Genomic DNA, 8,277 nt, shown 5'->3' with positions numbered 1-8,277 from the left:
TTTTTTTTCTGCTTAATGATAATAAAAATATACATATCAAACTTGTGGAATTAAGCTAAAGACTTTTTTTTAAGAGAAAATATATGTATCACCTTAATTGTTTGTGTTAGCAAAAAAAAAAAAAAGCTAAAAAAATCAAAGAGCTTAGTATTCATGTCAAAAAGCTACCAAAGAAAACTCCAAAACAAACCCAACAACAAGTCTCTCCTTTCCCCTCCAAAAAAGCCTCAGCAAAATACATCCAGGAAAAAGAGAAGAAAAAGCACACAAATTGATAAGAAACAAAAACGTTAAGAGGATCAATAAAGACAGACATTGGACCTTTGAAATGACTCACAAATCTCTGACAAGAGTAATATTTTATTTATTTATTTATTTATTTATTTATTTATTTATTTATTTTGTTTTTGAGATGGAGTCTCACTCTGTCTCCCAGGCTGGAGTGCAGTGGTGCGATCTTGGCTCACTGCAACCTTCACTGCTTGGGTTCAAACAATTCTCTTGCCTCAGCCTCTTGAGTAGCTGGGACTACAGGTGCACATGACCACGCCTGGTTAATTTTTGTATTTTTTAGTAGAGAGAGAGTTTTGCCATGTTGGCCAGGCTGGTCTTGAACTCCTGACTTCAGGTAATCCACCCACCTCGGCCTCCCAAAGTGCTGGGATTACAGGTGTGAGCCACTGCGCCCAGCTTGACAAGAGTGATAAAAAGAGAGAGGGAGCAAATATCGTCAGTTTTAGGAGTGAAAAGGGAACAGTTCTGAAGATGCTACAGGCATTTAAAAGACAAGAGGATATTAGAAACAACTTTACGCCAATAAATTTGAAATTTTAGGTGAAATAGGTGTTATCCTAAAAAAATAAAATTTTCCAAAATTGACCCAGAAAAAAATAGAAAACATGAATAATCCTCTAAGAACAAAGAATACTCTATCAAGAACAAAATATTGGCCAAGCATGGTGACTCACACCTGTAATCCTAGCACTTTGGGAGACTGAGGTGGGTGGATCACTTGAGGTCAGGAATTCGAGACCAATCTGGGCAACATAGTGAAGCCCGTGTCTACTAAAAATACAAAAATTAACTGGGCATGATGGCGTATGCCTGTAATCCCAGCTACTTAGGAGGCTGAGGCATGAGAATTGCTTGAATCTGGGAGACAGAGGTTGCAGTGAGCCGAGATCAGGACACTGCACTCCAGCCTGGGCGACAGAGTGAGACTCTTTCTCAAAAACAAACAAAATATTCCCACAAAGAAAATTCCAAGCCCAGATGGTTTCTTCAGTTATACAATTAAGTATTTAAGAATAAGTAATTCTAATTTCACACAAACTTTTTCAGAGACACTTTCCAATTCATCCATAACACTAGCAAAACTTAACAAGAACAATAAGAGAAAGGAAGATGCAGACCACTCATTTATGCGCTTAGATGAGAAAACATCAAAACAAATCAGCAAACCAAATCACCATAGAAACAGAATAATATAAACTGGATTTATCTGGGATTTCAAGGTTGGTTTAGCATTGAAAAGTTAATGTAATTTACCACACTAACAATTTAAGAAGAAAAATGACAGAATCATTTCAATAAAGACAAAAATGCATCTGACAAAATTCAATATCCATTCATGATTAAAATTCCTAGAAGACTAGGAACAGGGCCAGGTGCGGTGGCTCACACCTGTAGTCCCAGCACTTTGGGAGGCCAAGATGGGCAGATCACTTGACATCAGGGGTTCAAGATCAGCCTGGCCAACATGGTGAAACCCCATCTCTACAAAAATACAAAAATTAGCCGGGCTTGGTGGTGGGTTCCTGTAATCCCAGCTACTTGGGAGGCTGAGGTGGAGGAATTGTTTGAACCCGGGAGGTGGAGGTTGCAGTGAGCCAAGATCATGCCATTGCACTCCAGCCTAGGGGACAGAGCCAGACTCCGTCTTGAAAAAAAAAAAAGAAAAAAGAAAACTAGGAACAGGAGGAAATTTCTTTAATCTGATAAGAGTATGTACAAAATATATATAGTAAATATCATATTTAATAGTAAAGTGTTGTAAGCTTTCTCTCTGAAATCAGAAATAAGACAAGGATATTCACTGTCACTGTCTATTTGACATTGTACAGAAGATCTAGCAAATGCAGTTAAACAAGAAAAAGCAACAAAATACGTAAGAATTGTAAAATGTTGCATTACTTACAGATGATCTAATGTGTACATTAAAAATCCAGAAGATTTACAGATAAATTATGAAATTAATAATTTAACAATTTTCTAAAATCAATATATGGACCAATCGTAATCCTCTATATATCACTAACAAATACAAAATGAAATTTGAAAAATACAATGGTAGTGGCACCAAAAATATGAAATATTTAGGAAAATGTTGAACTGAAGTTCTGAAAGAATTGAAATACATTGTTATACAATCTTACTGAGGCTGGGTGTGGTGGCTCACGCCTGTAATCCCAACACTTTGGGAGGCTGAGGTGGGCAGATCACCTGAGGTTGGGAGTTCAAGACCAGCCTGACCAACATGGAGAAACTCTGTCTCTACTAAAAATACAGAATTAGCTGGGTGTGGTGGTGCATGCCTGTAATCTCCAGCTACTCCAGAGGCTGAGGCAGGAGAATCACTTGAACCCGGGAGGCAGAGGTTGTGGTGAGCCAAGATCATGCCATTGCACTCTAGCCTGGTGACAGATCGAGACTCTGTTTCAAAAAAAAAAAAAAAAAAAAAAAAAAAAAAAAAAAAAAAAAATCTGACTGAGAGAACTTAGAAAAGACTTACACAAGAGATACTACATTGAAGGATTAGGAGACACAATATTGTAAAAATGTTAATTCTTCTCAGATTGATTTATGGATTCAGTACAATCCCAGTAAAAATCCCAACAGTTGAGTGAATGAGTGTGTTTGTGTGTGTGTGTTTATGTAGGTGTGTAATTTAATAAGCTGATTCTAAAATGCAAAGGGGCAAAAACAGCTATGAGGCTCTTGAAGAAGAACAAGGTGGAAAGACTTGTTCTACCAGATCCAAGACTGATTATGAAAGTTGTAATATTTCAGTGTGGCACTGGAACAGGGATAGACAAAAGCAGAATGAAAGAGAGATCTCAGAAATAGATCCCCATGTAAAAATGGACATTTGATATATGAGAAAAGTGTCACTGAAGATTAGTGAAGAAAGGCTAGACTTTTCAATAAACGGTGCCAAGACAACTGGATAAACATGTAGATAAAAAATGAAATTTGGCTGGGCATGGTGGCTCACACCTGTAATTCCAGCATTTTGGGAGGCTGAAGTAGGAGGTTAATTTGAGCCAGAAGTTTGAGGTTACAGTGAGCTGTGGTTGTGCTACTGCACTCCAGCCTGGGTGACAGAGTGAAACCCTGTCTCTAAAAAGAAAAAAAAAATGAGTCAGGTGTGGTGGCTCACGCCTGTAATCCCAGTACTTTGGGAGGCCGAGGTGGGCAGATCACCTGAGGTCAGGAGTTCGAAACCAGCCTGGCTAACATGGTGAAACCCCGTCTCTACTAAAAATACAAAAATTAGCTGGGTGTGGTGGCACACACCTGTAATCCTGGCTACTCAGGAGGCTGAGGCAGGAGAATTGCTTGAACCTGGGAGGTGGAGGTTGCAGTGAGCCGAGATCATGCCATTGCAGTCCAGCCTGGGCGACAGGTCGAGGCTCCATCTCAAAAGAAAAGGATCTACATCACACAGTATACATAAAAATGAAATTCCAGATGGGTTATAGATCTAAATGTGAAAGGTAAAATGATAATTATATTAACATTAAAAACTTCTGTTCATCAAGATATATCATAAAGAGGGTAAAAAGCCCACGGAGTGGGAGAAGATATTTAAAACACATGCAACTTACAAAGGGCTAGTATCCAGAATGTACAAGGAACTAATACAAATCAATAATAAAAAGATGACCCATTAGAAAAATAGACAAAATATTTGAATGACGCTTTCCATAAAGGAAAAACCAAATGGCTAACAAATGTATAAACTGATGCTTGACCCCATTACTAATCAGGGAAATACAAATTAAAACCACTATGCAATAACATTATTCCTTCACCAGATTGGTAACATCTAAAATCTGACAATATCAAGTGTTGGTGAGCACCTGGACAAATGGGAACTTTCATACACTACTTCTAGGAAGGTAAACTAGTACAGCCACTTTGAATAACAGTTTGGCATTACAAATCAAAGATTTGCCTACCCTGTGATCCAGAAATACAACGTTGAGGTATAGACCCTAGAGAAATGTATGCACGTGTCGATCAGTGGGATACACTCATAAAAAAGTTCTTTAGTAGAATGTCGTTAACAGCCAAAAACTGGAAACAACTTGAATATTCACCAACAATAGAATATAGATAAACAAACTAAGGTATATTCATACAATGGAATACTATACAGAAATTGATATAAATGAACTAAAGCTACACAAGATTAATCTTTGGAAAGAAAGTACAAAAGAATATATTCAATATTATTATCTCCACATAACATTCAAAAAAGTAACCATATTGTTTAGGGATCTACACTTTGGTGGTAAAATTCCAAGAAAGGTAAGGAAATAACTGTTATGAAATCATCCCTTTTGGTGGAAAAGTGATATGATTAGGAGAATCATATCTGAAAGGGGTGGAGCATGTGAAAGGGGTGAGTTTCAAGAATGCTAACAATATTTTATTTCTTCACCTGGGTGCGGGTAGCTCGGGAGTTTACTTGATAATTATTCACTAAGCTACAGTTTTACATTAAATATACTTTTCTGTATCCATGGTGTACTCCACAATATAAAAGGTGAAAAAACAGGAGAATGGTGATGCTTACTGTTCTATTTGAAGTTTCTGTGTGTGTTGTGGCAGTGTAAACCCCTTCTCCATCTGCTTTCTGAAATCTTTTCTCAAGTCTATCACCCATATCTCCAAGGGACAGAGTCCTAAGCTGCCATCTAGGTTACAGTGGCATCTAATGAAACAGTACAGTACTGTGCTGTATTGACAAAAGGGATGCGAAAATGGTCTTTGCCAAAGATGTACTGTACTAGAAAATGATAGAGCCAAGGCCCGGCATGGTGGCTCACGCCTGTAATCCCAGCTCTTTGGGAGGCTGAGGCAGGTGGATCACTTCAGGCCAGGAGTTCAAGACCAGCCTGGGCAACATGATGAAACCCCATCTCTACTAAAAAAACAAGACTTAGCCAGGCGTGGTGGTGCACGCCTGTAGTCCCAGCTTCTTGGAGGCAGGAGGCTAAGGCAGGAGAATCACTTGAACTGGGGGGACGGAGGCTGCAGGGAACCGAGATCACGCCACTGTACTCTACCTGAGTGACAGAGCAAGACCCTGTCTCCAAAAAAAAAAAAAAAAGAAAGAAAGAAAGAAAGAAAATGATGGAGCCAGGACCAGAATCAGAAAGTCAGGGTCCTTCCATTGTATGTTGCAGACGTCTTCCTCACTTGCTTTCTGTCACTCAGGGTAGACATGCTTTGGGAGATGCTTTAAAAACTACTGGGGCCAGGCGTGGTGGCTCACGCCTGTAATCCCAGCACTTTGGGAGGCTAAGGCAGGCAGATCTTGAGGTCAGGAGATTGAGGCCAGCCTGGCCAACACAGTGAAACCCCGTCTCTACTACAAATACAAAAAGTAACTGGGCGTGGTGGTGTGCACCTGTAATCCCAGCTGTTTGGGAGGCTGAGGCAGGAGCATCGCTTGAACCAGGGAGTCGGACGCTTGAACCAGGGAGTCGGACGTTGCAGTGATCTGAGATCGCGCCACAGCACTCCAGCCTGGTGACAGAGGGAGACTCCATCTCAAAAACAAAACAAAACAAAACTAAAACGTTGGATAGTAGGCTCAAACAAAGCTGGGCCATAAGGAAAGAAAAGAGAGGCACATGTACATATCTCCAGCTTCAATTTAGTCTTTCCTCTCCATTTAAAATTTGGTTGACTTCCTTCTAAGTGAGCCACACTCCAGCAAACCATAGAAATAAGGTAGGGTCCAGGAATCTAAATTGGAGCTGTTCAGTCAAAGCTGTGTGAACTACATCTGCAGAAAAAGGACTTCAAGCTCATTTGGACTGAAGTGTGCTTCCTCTACTCTCTGCACTGCATGCAAAACCTCAATAGTTGGTGTTAAAAACCTACTTTTGGCTGGCCGCAGTGGCTCATGCCTGTAATCCCAGCACTTTGGGAAGCCGAGGTGGGCAGTCAAGAGGTCAGGAGATTGAGACCATCCTGGCTAACATGGTGAAAATCCATCTCTACTAAAATATTTTAAAATTAGCTGGGCGTCGTGGCTAGTGCCTGTAATCCCAGCGACTCGGGAGGCTGAGCCAGGAGAATCACTTGAATTAGGGAGTCGGAGGTTGCAGTGAACCGAGATCGTGTCACTGCACTCCAGCCTGGTGACAAAGACAGATTCCATCTCAAAAAANCTCTCTGCACTGCATGCAAAACCTCAATAGTTGGTGTTAAAAACCTACTTTTGGCTGGCCGCAGTGGCTCATGCCTGTAATCCCAGCACTTTGGGAAGCCGAGGTGGGCAGTCAAGAGGTCAGGAGATTGAGACCATCCTGGCTAACATGGTGAAAATCCATCTCTACTAAAAATATTTTTAAAAATTAGCTGGGCGTCGTGGCTAGTGCCTGTAATCCCAGCGACTCGGGAGGCTGAGCCAGGAGAATCACTTGAATTAGGGAGTCGGAGGTTGCAGTGAACCGAGATCGTGTCACTGCACTCCAGCCTGGTGACAAAGACAGATTCCATCTCAAAAAAAAAAAAAAAAAGCTACTTTTAAATTTTGTTTAATTTGTTGCTTCCTGTTTCCTTATCTTGTTTTCCAAACAGCTTCATTGCTCTTTATTTGCTTCTAGATTCTGATAGCAGATATCAATGTGTCATTACCCTGGGATGATCCAAAGTGATAGCGTAGCATCTGTTTATCAAACTCCACCTCACAGCTGACCCCATTGCAAGCAGTCTTTGTAATGTGAGATCACTCTGGAACTGTACTTTCTTTTTTATTTTATTTTATTTTATTTTTTTGAGATGGAGTCTTACTCTGTCACCCAGGCTGGAGTGCAGTGGCGCTAAGGGAGGAGACCACCCCTCATATCGTCTTATGCCCAGTTTCTGCCTCCAAAGAAAGAAGAAGTAAAAACTAAAAGGCAGACAGCCCAGCGCCGCACCCTGGGCCTGGTAAAGATCGACCCCTGACCTAATTGGTTCTGTTATCTGTAGATTACAGACATCGTATAGAAATGCACTGTGAAATCCCTATCTTGTTTTGTTCCGATCACCGGTGCACACAGCCCCCAGTCATGTACCCCCTGCTTGCTCAATCAATCAGGACCTTCTCACATGCACCCCCTTAGAGTTGTGAGCTCTTAAAAGGGACAGGAATTGCTCACTCGGAGAGCTTGGCTCTTGAGACAGAAGTCTTGCCGATGCCCCTGGCTGAATAAACCCCTTCCTTCTTTATTCTGGTGTCTGAGGAGTTTCCTCTGCAGCTCATCCTGCTACATTTCTTGCTCCCTGACTGGGAAGTGAGGTGAATGGTGGATGGTCAAGGCAGCTCCTTAGGCGGCTTAAGCCTGCCCTGTGGAATATCCCTGCGGGGGACTCCAACCAGCCCAAGTGACACGGATCCTGAGAGCGCTCCTGGGTAGGCATTTGCCCTGGTGGGATGCCCCTCCAGAGCAGTGCGTGGCAGGCCCCTGTGGAGGATCAACACAGTGGCTGAACACTGGGAAGGAACGGGCACTTCGAGTCTGGACATCTAAAACTTCGTAAGACTAGTCTCTGAACTTGCCCACTCCATTTGAGTGGAAGCGAGCCTTTATTGGCACTTTGGTTTTGGTTTTGTTTTTGATTTTGTTTGAATTGCTTGACAGGACCGGTCTTGGGAACTTGCCCACTCCATTTGAGTGGAAGCGTGGCCTGATCACCCATGGTGTGCCTTTATCGGCACTTTGGTTTTAGTTTTGACTTGGTTTGAATTGCTTGACAGGATTGGTCTTGGGAACTTGCCTACTCCATTTGAGTGGAAGCGTGGCTTGATCACCCACGGTGTGCCTGTACTGGCACTTTGGTTTTGTTTTGACTTGACTTGGATTGCTTGATACTTTGGTTTTGGTTTTGACCTGGCTTGTATTTCTGGATACTCTGATTTTGGTTTTGATTTTGGCTTGGTGTAAACTACGAAAGTGTGTGTGTGCCCTTTTACCTATTCTTTGTTTTGTGGTG

The sequence above is a fragment of the Rhinopithecus bieti genome, unplaced genomic scaffold (assembly GCF_001698545.2).
Source record: "Rhinopithecus bieti isolate Rb0 unplaced genomic scaffold, ASM169854v2 scaffold_5019, whole genome shotgun sequence".
NCBI lineage: Eukaryota > Metazoa > Chordata > Mammalia > Primates > Cercopithecidae > Rhinopithecus > Rhinopithecus bieti.
This window is presented reverse-complemented; position numbering follows the sequence as displayed.